General features: G+C 42.2%; 1 long non-coding RNA gene across 3 annotated transcripts in view; it reads right to left on the reverse strand.

Annotated features, from left to right (window-relative positions):
• Window positions 1–2706: 2706 nt before the first annotated feature.
• LOC134350143 (uncharacterized) overlaps window positions 2707–15101 on the reverse strand; it is a 178418-nt gene continuing 166023 nt past the window's right edge. For all 3 annotated transcript variants that reach the window (XR_010018834.1, XR_010018833.1, XR_010018831.1), the window contains one exon: window positions 2707–3688. This is a non-coding gene — a long non-coding RNA (uncharacterized LOC134350143). The remainder of the gene's footprint in view (window positions 3689–15101) is intronic.

Here is a 15101-nt window from a genome sequence, read left to right on the forward strand (position 1 = left end):
CTGTTGGTCCAACCAATCGATCTCCATGCTACTGGACTGCTTGATGATGTTAACCGGAATGTCTTTCATGATGAGGATGTCTCCGAGTTCATGGAAGGGGTCACGAGCTTCATCCGGAAGTGTATCGAGGATATTGTCCTCCAAACATCAGTCAGGGTTTATCCAAACTATAAACCCTGGATCAACGGTTCTGTGTGTGCGGCACTTACCATGTGAGACAGAGTTTACTTTGCGGGTAAGCAACAGGAACTCAAGAAATGCAGCTACGATCTATGCAAGGTCATCATGGCAGCGAAACAGCAACACAGGGACAAGATTCAGACGCAACTCTCCACCAACAACACACGCAGTTTGTGGCAAGGTCTGCACACCAACGCAGACTTCAAAGCTAAGCACAGTGGTGCTGCCAACATCGCTGCCTCTCTCCTAGATGAGCCAAATCTGTTTTACACTTGGTTCGATGTTGCCAGCACTGAGCCTCTGAGAAGGGCTGCCGATGCGACCTGCACCTTGGTCATCTCTGAGGCTGAAGTACGCAGATGTTTCCAACGAGTGGACAGTCACAAGGCTGTGGGACTGGATGGCATCCCAGGGCGGGTACTCAGGATCTGTGTGGCACAACTGGCTGGTGTGTTTACAGACATTTTTAATTTCTCCCTCTCCCAGTGTGGAGTGCCCTTCACTTCAAAACATCCACCATTGTTCCTGTACCTACAAGGACCAAAGTAACATGTCTGAATGACTGTCGCACTCACCTCAATAATAAGCAAAAGCTTTGAGGAGCTGCTTAAGGACTACATCAGCAGCTTGCTACAACCCACACTGGACCCCTACAATTTGCCTACTAACACAATTGATCAACAGGTGACACAATAGCCACAGCTCTACACACTGTCCTTACACATTGAGAAGAAGGATGCCTATGTGAGAATGCTGTTCTTGGACTACAGTTCAACATTCAACACCATAATTTGCTTGAGGCTTGACTAAAAGCTCAGAGACCTCGGCCTTCACCCTGCCTTGTGCAGTTGGATCCTGGACTTCCTGTCAGATTGCCAGCAGGTGGTAAGAGTGGGCTCCCTCAACTCTGCCCCTCTGCCCCTCAACACAGGATCCCCTCAGAGCTGTGTCCCAAGCCCCCTCCTGTATACCTATGTCTGTGTTGCCACTCACAGCTCCAAATTGCTAATTAAATTTGCTGATGATACTACATTGATTGGCCTTATCTCAAATAATAGCAAGGCAGCCTACAGAAAAGAAGTCATCACCCTGACACAGTGGTGTCAAGAGAATAACCTCTCTCACAGTCGTAAAAACAAAGGAGCTGGTTGTGGACTACAGGAGGAATGGAGACAGGTTAACCCCTATTGACATCAATGGATCTGGGGTTGCGAGGGTGTATAGCTTTATGTTCCTCAGCATTCACATCACTGAGAATCTCACATGGTCTGTACATACCAGCTGTGTGGTGAAAAAAGCACAACAGTGCCTCTTTCATCTCAGACGGTTGAAGAAGTTTGGCATGAGTCTCCAAATCCGAAGGACTTTCTACGGGGGGTCAACTGAGAGCATCCTGACTGGCTGCCTCACTGCCTGGTACGGGAACTGTAATTCTCTCAGTCGCAGGACTCTGCAGAGAGTGGTGCGGACAGCCCAGCGCATCCGTAGATGTGAACTTACCACTGTTCAGGTCATTTACAGAGACAGGTGTGTAAAAAGGGCCCGAAAGATCATTAGGGAACTGAGTCACCCCAACCACAAACTGTTCCATTTACTACCACCCGGGAATCAGTACCGCAGCGTAAAAGCCAGGACCAACAGGACAGCTTCTTCCACCAGGTCATCAGACTGCTTAATTCATGCTGATACAATTGTATTTCAATCTATATTGATTGTCCTGTTGTACATACTAATTAAAGTTACTATAAATTGTACATTTCACATTTAGACGGAGACGTAATTTAAAGACTTTTACTCCTCATGTATGTGAAGAATGTAAGAAATAAAGTCAATTCAATTCTTTACACACACACACAGCCTTGTCATTCTGCTGTCGTTGTGCTGAGTGTGTGCACTCCAATGTCTTCCCCGGTATATTTTTATAACGGGTTGGCTCTATGGCGCCTTTCCCACCATACATGGCAGAATATTCCATTTCTTTAGCAATGGGGATATATACATGTGTATATGTTGTTTCTATATTGTATTTTGGTAGATACTTCTGTTTATTTTGTGATATGATTGTAACTACGTATTTTTGGTGTGCATCATATTTTAATTCATGTGTAGTCTTAAGTTAACTTCGTGAATAATTAAAGATGGTATGTCCTGGTGCCTAAAAAATACGGGGTTCATTGCTCCTGGTAGGAGAGATTGGGGCTGCCAGGCATTCACACTGGGAAAAATAGTATGGAGCTATTGTGTTTTCCGGTAGATATCTTTTTGTAACAGTTGGCAGTTTTCTTCTTACTATTTTTGTAAGTTTGTTTTTTGACACACCTAAAAACATACTTGCACTAAAGTGCAAAGTGACTCCAGCCATTTTGTTTATTCATAATCCATCTATCTAACAGTTGTCTTTGGAAATGTAATCTGGATTTTACAATCGTCATGTATTGCAAATGTAGAATGGAATTTCAATACTTATGTAGTTTAGTTCAAATCTAATGATACTCACTTTTATAGGTTCCAATCACCAAATTTTATTCAGAGCCAACTAAATCTATTAAATATAAATAAAATTACAAGCACACAAAAGTATTGTTGTTCATACAGAATACAGATCCAGCACACCATCTATCTTTTTATTGATTTAAAGTATGTTCGTTTCATTGCCAAGATTCAAAGATTCAAGGATTCAAAGGATAGTTATTATCAAAATATGCATGTAGTATATAACCCTGAGATTTGTCCTTGTCCTCCCGTGGACAACCACGGAACAAAGAAAACTATGGAACCCGTTCAAAGAAAAACAACAAACTCCCAACACACACAAGAAAAAATCACCCAAGTGGCAAAAAGAGTGAGAAAACACAGAATATAACATACCTACACTCAAAGTCATCAGAAGAGTCCAGCCATATCAATATAGCTCAGTTCAGTTCAATCTAATGCTGTGTTGCTTGTTTTCTGCTGGCTGCCCTGATCAAAATAGCAACAAAAAAAAAGGAGTGACCTGAAACCAGAAACACATCATAACGTGAACTACTGAGTCCTGTCCATAGACTGTGTTGATTGAATCTTGGCCAGGACCCAGGACTCATTGAGTGAGGGAGAAACTGTCACACGTCCTTCAGCTGCATTCAGCGGGAGGGAGAGACATCGAACATTCAAAGGTAGTATTTATTTTGTTGTTGTTCAGTTGTTTAGTTGAGTCCTACTCTTTGTGACCTCTTGGACCACAGGGTCCAAAGGGGTTTTCATGGCAAGATATGGAAGTAGACTGCCAGGCCTTTCTTCCACGCAGATACTGCTGCTGTCCAGGTTGGGACCCGGCTGGGTTTGAACTCAGGATCATGTGCCTTGAAGTCCAGTGTTGATGCCACTACACCACCAGCTGGCCCATAGTATTTATTAATCATCTTTAATTCCCATTTAGAAGGCATTGGTGAGCAAGATGTTGGTGAGGCCACCTTTGGAGCGTTGTGCACAGCTTTCGTCTTGCTGTTACAGGAAAGACATCATTAAGCTGGAAAGATCACAAAGAAGATTGTTGAGAATGTTGCCTGTCTTCAAGAGCATAGATTCTAGGGAGGTGATTAAAGATTAAGGATTAAAGGCCTAGATTATATATGTTGATTAATCATTCTTGTTACCTTAAATAATTCATTTTGGGTTATACATATAAATACATGAATTGCATACGTCATCACGTAATACGTGTGTGCATCGCTTTAAGTAAACTCATTGGCTCACATTTTGGACTCCTATGTCTTCATTTGAAATAGTTTAATGTTTTGAAGTTACATAACATAACAATGAGGGGCATGAAATAAGGTGAATGACCATAGCCTTTTCCCCAGGGAAAGGTATTCTAAAGCTAGAGGATGTGGGGGAAAGATTGAAAAGGGACCTAAGGGGTAATTTCTTCAAACACAGGGTAGTAGATAAATGGAACAAGATGTCAGAGGAAGTGACTTAGGCAGGTAGAATAACAATATTTAAAAGACATTGGACAGGTACACAGCTTAGAGGGAAATGAACCAAGAGCAGGTAAATGGGACTAACTTAGATGGGTACCTTAGTCGGTGGACGAACTGGGTGTTTCTCTGCTTTATTATATTGAGACTATCATCCTAAATTGCTACAGTCCTAGTTGAAAAGCAAAACATGGCAGATGATGGAAATCGGAAATTAAAAAAAAAACAGAAGATGCTAAATACTTAACAGGTCAGACAGCATCTGTGGAGAGAGAAACCAAGTTAACACCAATGATTCTTCTTCCTTCTGTTTTTGATGGATCCTCTAAAGCATGAGAAGTAGCTGCACTGTATTTTCCAGCCATGTGCAGTGGAGTGGAGGGAGTACTACCAGCTAAATCTACTTCCCTTTCTTGGAGAATAATTCTTTGTGTCAGCTTAGTCTTAGTATTTATAGAATATATATTTTTTTAAAAACTCCTATGATGTTCTTAACATCATCACCCAGTTCTGTGACTTATATCACCCAGGAGGACAGTAGCAATAGGTACAAAGAGGCTGTGTCACCTGCAAAATCCTCTTTAAGTTTCAATCTATCTTCACTTGGAAACACACTCAGTGACCACATTATTAGTTGCCTCCTATAAAATGGCCACTGAATATGCATTCCACTTCAAGGTCGCCCACCCACTTCAAGGTTTGGTGTGTTGTGTGTTCAGAGATGTTCTTCTACATACCACTGTTGTAATGCATGGTTGTTTGAGTTTCTGTCACCTTCCTGTCAGTTAGAACCAGTTTGGTCATTCTCCTCTGACCTCTCTCATTAACAAGGTGCTTTCATTCACAGAACTGCTGCTGTTTTTTTTGGTTCTCACACCATTCTCTGTAAACTCTAGAGATTTTTGTGTGTAAAAATCTCAAGAGATCAGCATTTTCTGAGATACTCAAATCATCCCATATGGAACCAACAACCATTCCACGGTCACAGTCACTTTGATCACGTTTCTTCCCCATTCTGATGTTTGATCTGAACAACATCTGAACCTCTTGACCATGTCTACATGCTTTTATGCATTGAGTTGCTGCCACGTGATTGGCTGATTAGATATTTGCATTAACGAGCAGGTGCGCCTAATAAACTGGCCACTAAATGTATATCCCATTTTTTTTATTATCTAAATATACTGAGGTCTGTGACCTACTGTATAATCTCTGCGAGAGTGGCGTAAACACACGAAATGGAGTAGTTCACCACTTTCTCCTCAAGAACAATTAGCGATGAACAATAAATGATGACGTTGTCTGTGATGGTCTCATGTACGAATAAAAATAAGTACATTATAAATCACACAATTAAATGTAATGCTACTTTTTAAATGAAATTATGTTGAATGTAGTCTTTATTAAATAGCTGTCGCTTCTGAATGAGGATATAATCTCCAAAATGTTGAGCTATTGACTGGGCAAATAGCTGTCAAATTACATTAAGTTATGCAACAGTCTGAACAACCCTCTTTTTCTCGATGAGAATAATATAGGTATCATAATACAATTGAAATATGAGAACCAATTGCAATTAGTATTATAAAGTCTATTTTTGATCTAATTTAGAGCTGAGTTACTGGCTTAGACTTCCAATAACTCCATGCAAAATTTCTTCTGTGGTTAGATTAAGAGCATTACAGATATTCAAGGACTTGCCTCAACTAGGTATTGAACTCAGGAATTCACTGAATTATGCAAAGCTTTCGCAGGAAATGCTAGGGTAGATGCAATGACATTTCCTCAGGCTGTCCAGAGCAAAGGTCACAGTTTCAAATTAAGGGTTTCCTATTTAGGATCAAGATGGGAAGAAAATTTTGCACCAGGCATGTCATAGATTCATTGAAAAAACAGCACAGAAACAGGCCCTTCAGCCAATCTACTCCATGCTGAACCATTTAAACTGCTTACTCCCAATGATGTGCACCGGGACCACAGCCCTCAATAACCCTACCATCCATGTACCTATCCAAACTTCTCATAAACCTTCACATTGAGCTTGCATGCACCACTTGTGCTGGCAGCTCGTTCCACACTTACGACAACTCTGAGTGAAGAAGTTTCCCCTCATGTTCCCCTTAAACTTTTCACCTATCACCCTTATCCCATGACCTCTAGTTGTAGTCACACCCAATTTTAGTGAAAAAGGTCTGCTTGCATTTACCCAATCTATACCCCTCATAATATTTATACCTCCATCAAATCTCCCCTTATCTTCTATATTCCAGTGAATAAAATCCTAACCTATTCAATCTTTCCATATAACTCAGGTCCTCTAGTTGTGGCAACATCCTTGTAAATTTTCTCTGCACTCCTTCAACCTTATTTACATCTTTCCTGCAGGTAGGTGGCCAAAACTGCACACAATACTCCAAATTAGGCCTCACCAATGTCTTATACAATTTCAATATCACATCCCAACTCCTGTAGTCAAGACATTGATTTATGAAGACCAATATGAAAAAAAATCTTTCTTTAAGACATTATCTACCTGTGCTGGTGTCATGAATTTTCAATGAATTATGGACCTGTGTTCAAAAATCCCTTTGTTCCACAGCACTCCTCTGTGCCATATCACTCCCTGTGTAAGACCGACCCCTGTTGGTCCTATTGAAGTTCACCACCTCGCACTTGTCTGCACTAAATTCCATCTGCTATTTTTCAGCCCATTTTTCTACCTGGTCCAGATCCTACTATAAGCTTCGATGGTCTTTGTCACTGTCCACTACATCCCCAATCTCTATGTCATCCACAAATTTGCTGATCCAGTGAACCACATTATCATCCAGATTATCTATACAGATAACAAACAACAATGGACCCAGCACCAATCCCTGCATCACTCCGCCAGTCACAAGCCTCCAGTCAGCTGAGTGACTGAACCTTAATGACCAACCTCCATTGCAGGATCTTGTCAAATGTCCATGTAGACAAAATCCACTGCCTTTCCTTCTCCAACTTTCCTGGTAGCTTCCGCAAAAAAAGAAATCTGTAAGATTGGTTAGACACGACTCACCGTGCACAAAGCCATCAGTCCTTGTCTATCCAAGTACTCCTATATCTAGTCCCTTAGAATATCTTCCAATAACTTTCCCACTACTGATGTCAGTCTCACTGGCCTTTAATTTCCTGGTTTACTTTTAGAGCCTTTCTTAAATAGTGGAACGACATTAGCTACCCTCCAATCCTTCAGTACCTCACCTGTAGCTAAGGATGATTTAAATATCTCTGCTAGGGCCCTACAGTTTATGCACTTGCCTCCCACAGGATCCAATGGAACATGTTGTTGGGCCTTGGGGATTTATCTGCCCTAATCTGTTTCAAGACAGTAAACACCTCATCCTCTGTAATCACTTACAGGGTCCATGGCCTCACTGCTGTTTTTCCTCACTTCTATAGACTTTGTGTCTGTCTCCTCAGTAAGTACAGATGCAAAAATCCATTTAAGATCTCCCCCATCTCTTTTGGCTCCTTGCATAGATTACGCAGCTGTGGAGCAGGCAGTGTGTTCTCTGAAGCTGTGAGATATCATCGGCAACCCCTGCGTCGGGCGGCAAGGACTCGGCTCAGTTCACTTCCAGAAGTGGGGAAGTGCAAGCATAAGGAACAGGGGAGACATGGTACAGGCAGAAGTACGGATCCGTGAGGAAGAGAAGCGGATTTCAAAGGCAGTGGAACGAGGACCCCAGGGTGCCTGGACAAAATGGGATCTGCCCAAGCGCAAGACCTCATGAGCAGAGTTATGGAGACTGGAGCCCTTCCGTATTTCCTTCCTCTTGCGATCCGTGTATGACACCCTTCCTTCGCCATTACATCTGTATACATGGGGGATGAGAGAGGACCCGATCTGTAAGCTCTGTGGTCAAAAGGGGACACTGGCTCATATACTGTCCGGGTGTAAAACAGCTCTAACTTAAGGGCGGTATAGGTGGCACCATGATAAGGTGCTTCTGGCTCTTGCTGACACACGAGAGCGGGAGAGATGCAAGAAGAGGACGGCTGGCACAGATTTGAGGAAGGCCATCACCTTCATCAAAGAGGGAGCTAGGCCTTTCGTAATCAAACAACCAAAGCCCAATCTGCTGCTAATGGCCAGGTCCTGGGAGATGAGAGTTGATGTGGGAAGGAGGTTGCAGTTCCCGGATGTGCTGCACATAACCCTACACCCGGACATTGTACTGTGGTCAACCGAAGACAAGAAAATAATTCTGGTCGAGTTGACTATGCCGTGGGAGGAGGGATGGGAAGAGGCCCACGAGGGAAAGGCCTGGAAGTACCAGCCCTTAGTGCAGGAGTGTAAAGACAAGGGATGGCAGGCATGGTTGTTCCCTGTGGAGGTCGGCTGCAGAGGTTTCCCAGCCAAATCAGCATGGTGGTTGTTGTCAGATCTGGGCCTGGACGAAAGGAGCGAAAAACAAGCAGCTCATAGGATGGGGGAAGAGGCAGAATGAGCTTCTTGTTGGACTTGGAGTAGGCGAGGGGAGGAAAGCTGGAAGCCAGGAGCAGACGGGCAGTGATTTGGCCACCACTGCCGGCCCACCAAATGAAGAGTGTCACGGTTAAGGGTCGAAACACTCTGTGAAGGTTGGGAATCACCTGATGACATCTGCTCCTGGCTGAAGGCTACGGTTACCTTATAAGGTATCTGGAGAATGCACCCTAACAGGTGTATGTAACAAGCAAACTATTCTGACCTTTGGATTTCTCTGTTCTGGAGAGCATTAGATGCTCCATTGCTAGATTAATGGAAATTGGAAGCCTTATTTGATATTAGGAGAATCAGGGGATATTTTGCTGGAAAGTGACACTGTGGTAAAAAAAACCTGTAATGGTCTTATACAGTACTTGGTTCCTCCTGCTTCTATTTCCTATGTTACGATGAATCCGATGTCTCACTAAAATTGTTTCAGAAAACATAGAAAACATACAGCACAGTACAGGCCCTTTGGCCCACAAAGCTGTGCTGAACACGTCCCTACCTTAGAACTACCTAGGCTTTGCCCATAGCCTCTATTTTTCTAAGCTCCTTGTAGCCATCCAGGAGTCTCTTAAAAGACCCTATCGGTTCCGCCTCCACCACCGCCGCCGGCAGCCCATTCCACGCACTCACCACTCTCTGCATAAAAAATTTACCCTTGATATCTCCTCTGTACCTACTTCCAAGCACCTTAAAACTATGCCCTCTCATGCTAACCATTTCAGTCCTGGGGAAAAGCCTCTGACTATCCACATGATCAATGCCTCTCATTATCTTGTACACCTCTATCAGGTCACCTCTCATCCTCCGTCACTCCAAGGAGAAAAGGCTGAGTTCACTCAACCTATTCTCATAAGGCATGCTCCCCAATCCAGGCAACATCCTTGTAAATCTCCTCTGCACCCTTTCGATTGTTTCCATGTCCTTCCTATAGTGAGGCAACCAGAAATGAGCTCAGTACTCCAAGTGGGTTCTGACCAGGCTCCTATGTAGCTGCAAAATTACCTCTCGGCTCTTAAACTCAATCCCACAATTGATTAAAGTTGCTTTATGATCATTATTTCATAGAATTGTTGTGACTGTGAACAAAGTCACTGGAGAGACACTGAAGCTGGTGGATATAGAAGTCTTTATTCAGTAAAACAAGCAGGCATCATACTGGACACTCTCTTAGAAGAAGAGGCCTGCTAAACTCAAAGTATGTCACATTTTTATGCCCTTAAGATCAATGGTAACTCAACACGGTTTCAGTGGCTACAATGTCATTATTTGCTTCAATACTTTGGGTTGACAATGCTTCATAGAAGGAGTACAAAGAAGGTTCACCAGATTGATTCCTGGGATGGGAGGACTTTCATATGATGAAAGACTGGATCGACTAGGCTTATCCTTGTTGGAATTTAGAAGATTGAGGGGGGATCTTATTGAAACGTATAAAATCCTAAAGGGATTGGACAGGCTAGATGCAGGAAGATTGTTCCCGATGTTGGGGAAGTCCAGAATGAGGGGTCACAGTTTGAGGATAAAGGGGAAGCCTTTTAGGACCGAGATTAGGAAAAACTTCTTCACGCAGAGAGTGGTGAATCTGTGGAATTCTCTGCCACAGGAAACAGTTGAGGCCAGTTCATTGGCTATATTTAAGAGGGAGTTAGATATGGCCGTTGTGGCTAAAGGGATCAGGGGGTATGGAGAGAAGGCAGGTACAGGGTTCTGAGTTGGATGATCAGCCATGATCATACTGAATGCGGTGCAGACTCGAAGGGCTGAATGGCCTACACTTGCACCTATTTTCTATGTTTCTATGTCTCTATGTTTCTATTTAAGTTACATATAATTTTCAAACACCAACACTCCAGACACCCTAGACTGAATGTTAATCACCATTGCCTCTCTGGTTATATGCAGACATCGGGTGAATGGGTGTTTCCTGGTTTGCAATCAACACCAGTCTGCAGTTCTAGGAAGATCATTGTTCTGAGCTGCATTTTAAATTCAAACTACAGTCCACATTCAGATCTGAAGACTGGTTGCTATTGAAATTATTATTTGCTATCTACCATAAGTCTAGAATACACCCAACAAAATCATAAGAATATTAGGATTTGGAAGGAGGCCATTTAGCATTTTAGAATTTGGGCATTTTAAAACAAAACTCCCTTCAGTTCTATCTTCTGCATTTTTTCTGTGGCCCTATAAATTACTTTTTTTCTCCTGTCTATCCAACTTCCTTTTGAAGGCCCTAATTAACACTGTTTCCAGCACTTATAGGAAATGAATTCCAGAGCAAACCAATGTGTATTTATTGTAAAACTGTCTTCTCACATTCCCTTTAGTCTAAAAATTTAAATCTTTGCCATTGGTCCTTGAATCATCCACTAATGAGAACACCTTCCTTCTGCCAAGAGCATTGAACCCATTCAGGATCTGTACATCCTTTTGAAATCCTCTCTTAACCTTCCTCGCCTCAAGGAGAACTTCTCCAGTCTAATCTCAGAACTGAAATTTCTCACTTATTTCAGGAAAATCATTTGTTTATTTCCTCTGGTCCTTCATATCCTGAAGTATGAAGGTCACAATTGGTTGAAGTACGTCAATTGTGGCTGAATCACTGAATTTTACAAGTCGTTTGGTTTTGTACTCTATCTGTTCTTTACAATCATGGCCAGGATTCCAACTGCAGCTGTTCTTGACATATAATGGTGTTTTTTTGTCAGCTGCACAGCAGTCAAACTTATTTATCATACAAGACAATCACCTAAAAGGTGAGTTTCACCTTCTTTCACTTGGATGAACATGACATCGAGGGAAAATGGTAAAAGCCACTGTGTCAAAACCATAATCATCTACTGGCAATCATTTGTACCCTACTGACTTCGATTGACATAGTCACATGAATTTCCTCAAATACGTTCCACTGGGAATACCAACTGCGTGACTTTCACTGGGGGGAGGTACTGGAGATTGAAGACACACACACAACACTTTGGGAACAGCTTCTTCTCTTTCTCTGAACAGACCATGAACCTATGAATACTACCTCATTTTTGCTCTCTCTATTTGTTTTTTGAAATATATTTCTTATTGTAATTGATAATTATTTCTTATGTATTGCACTGTACTGCTACTATAAAACAACAAATTTCACAATATATTGTATACCAGTGATAATAAAACTGCTTCTGATTTAACATATGGAGTTCAAGAAAACAATTTGTTCAATCCAAAATCAGGCTCCATCTAATTTCTCTGCCAGTTTTTCTTAGATGGTGATTCTTTAGTACAAAAGCACATGCACACACTTTTCTAATCATCCTGGATTAAAAGATCTTGTTACAAATTATTATAGATTTGATTTTGGAAAATTTCATGTATTTATTGTGGACAAGTGAATGCAGACTCTGGCCACATGGTGGCAGTGTGGAGCAAAGCTTGCAGTAAAAGGAAAGCAATTTTAATAAGCAAATGCCTCTACGTTCTAAAATCTGAAGGGAGCCGGACTGTGCACAGCACTACACACGACCTTCTACAGATGCGCAGTTGAGAGCATCCTAACTAGCTGCATCACTGTTTGGTACGGAAGCTGCACTGCGGCGGACAAGAGGGCTCTACAATGGGTAGATAAAACAGCCCAATGCATCACTGGCATCAGCCCACCTGTTGTATATTTAACGCTTCAATAACATTTGAATTAGGTTCACATTTTGAAGTTACAAAACATAACACTACCCACTATCAAGGACATATATGCAGAAAGGACCCAGAGGAAAGGCCAGCACTATCATGAAGGATCCCACCCACCCTGCCCACGGACTGTTTGTCCCACTCTCATCAAAGAAGAGGTTTTTCAGCACCACTAGATTAAAAAGTAGTGGCTTCCTCTCAGGTATCAAGCTGATCAATACCCCCAGCCATTAACCCACCCCACCACCACAGCCCCTCAGAGCCCTTCATTCCCTCAGGCACTGCCACTTTAAAGTCACTTGTACATTGTGATTCATAGAATTGCTTTTATACTTACTGTGTTTTTTTATGCTGCATCGGATCTCGGAAAACAATGATCTTATCTGTGTACTGAATAATGACAATAAACAATCTTGAAAACCTTTTACTTGCAAGAAAAATACATTATTATGTATTAAATTATATCTTAAAATTTTGATCACTGTCTTTGCTGCTGATACCTATCTATTTCCACCAACGAAGGTCTCTTCCCTGCCTTTCCTCGACTGGTCAACCATGACAATTCAAATCCCCCTACTGGTCAGACACTGTCCTCTATCACGACCCTGACTTTGATTCTGCTGCTCCTTGACATGTTCTAATCCCATTGCAAAACCAATGTCAGTTTGCAACACACAATCTGCTTGAGGAAATCAGAGGGATGATCAGCATATGCAGGGTGGGGAAGGAATTGTTGACAATTTGGGTCGAAACCCCGCATCAGGACTACGAATGGAGAGGGGAGAAAGCCAGTGTAAAGAAAAGGGGATGGTGGTGAGGCAGGGGCCAGGGATCATTGGTGGCATGACGGGGGAGTAAGGGGGTGAAGTGGGGGCCAGGAAGAGTGTAGAAGCATGATGGGAAGATCAGACCAAGTAGAGGAGGTGGAACAGTGCTGGGAGACATAACAGATGGAGGCAGATATACAAAGGGAGAAAGATGGAGCCAGGAGAATGTTGGGGGCGAAGTGAAGACTAAAGCTCTAGTGTGAACACAAAGATCATTGGTACTGGAATCCGATAAGTAAGGAAGATGATGATAGAAACTATTCGAGGGTGGGAGAGGATTAGAAAGGAGAGAGCCAGTGGGTGAAATATATGCATAATGGATGGATGGATGGAACTGGAGGGGGAGGGGCAGAGAAGAGCTGGCCAAAGATGACTGGAAGGGAACATTAGCAGAGATTACATCAAAACAGCAATGGCTGGAGTTTATCATGGCAATTCAGAAGGCATAGGGTAGATACATCCCAAAGATGAAGAAATATTCTAAAGGAAAGGTGAAGCAACCGTGGCTGACAAGGGAAGTCAAAGACAGCATAAAAGGAAAAGAGAGGGCATGCGATATAGCAAAAAATATTGGGAAGTTAGAGGATTGGTAGCTTTTAAAAATCAACAGAAGGTAACTAAAAAAGGCTATAAGGAGAGAAAAGATGAAACATGAAGGTAATATTGCCAATAATATAAACATGATACCAAAAAATTTTAAAGATATTTAAAGAGTAAATGAGAAGAGAGATAGGATATTGGATTGTTGGAGATGTGGTAATGCCGTACAAAGAAATGGCAGACATATTTAATATGCATTTTGCGTCGATCTTCACTGTAGCAGTATGCCAAAAATTCAAGAGGGTCGGGGGATCAAAATAGTTGTAGTTGCCCTTCATAAGGAGAAGGTGATTGAGAAGCTGAAAGGTCAGAAGATGGTTAAGTCATCTGGATGAGATGGGCTACAGCCCAGGATTCTGAAACAGGTAGGTGGAGAGATTGTGCAGGCATTTTTCACAAAACTCTAGATTCTGGAATGCTTCCAGAGGACTGGAAATTTGCAGTCTTCAAGAAACGTGGAAGGCAGAAGAAAGGATTTTATAGGCCAGTTAACTGGACGTCAGTGATTGGGAGGATGTTGCAGTCTATTACTAAGGATGATATTTCAGGGTACTTAGAAGCACATAATAAAATAGGCCAATGTCAGCATGGTTTCCTTAAGTGGAAATCTGGCCTGACAAATCTGTTGGAATTATTTGAAGAAATAATAGGCAGAGTAGACAAAAGCGAATCAGTGGATGTTGCTTATTTGGATTTTCAGAAGGCCTTTAACAAGGTTCCGCACATGAGGCTGCTTAACAAGATAAAAGCTCATGGTACGACAAGAAAGACTCTAGCATGGATAGAAGGTTGGCTGACTGGCAGGTGGCAAAGAGTGAGAATAAAGGGGCCTTTTCTCTGGTTGGTTGTTGGCGACTAGTGGTGGTCAGTAGGGGTCGGTAATGGGTCCACTGCTTTTCATGTTATATGTCAATGATGTAGATGACAGAATTGATGATATCATGGCCAAGTTTGTAGACCAAATGCAGATAGGTGGAGGGGCAGGTAATATTAAGGAAGCAGGGAATCTGTAGAAAGACTTAGATAGGCAAAGAAGTGGCAGATGGAATATAGTGTCAGGAAGTGTATGGTCATGCACTTTGGTAGAAGGAGTAAAGGCATAGACTATTTTTTAAATGGGGTGAAAATTCAAAAATCAGAGGTGCAAAGGAACTTTGGAGTTTTTGTGCAGGCTTCTCTAAAGTTTAACTTGCAGGTTGAGTTGGTAGTAAGGAAGGCAAATGTAATGTTAGCATTCATTTTGAAAGGACTAGAATAGAAGAGCATGGAACCTTTACAAGGCATTAGTGAGACTGCACTTGGAGTGTTGTGAGAAGGGTTGGGCCCCTTTTCTAA

This window comes from Mobula hypostoma, chromosome 1 (genome assembly GCF_963921235.1).
Source record: "Mobula hypostoma chromosome 1, sMobHyp1.1, whole genome shotgun sequence".
Lineage (NCBI taxonomy): Eukaryota > Metazoa > Chordata > Chondrichthyes > Myliobatiformes > Myliobatidae > Mobula > Mobula hypostoma.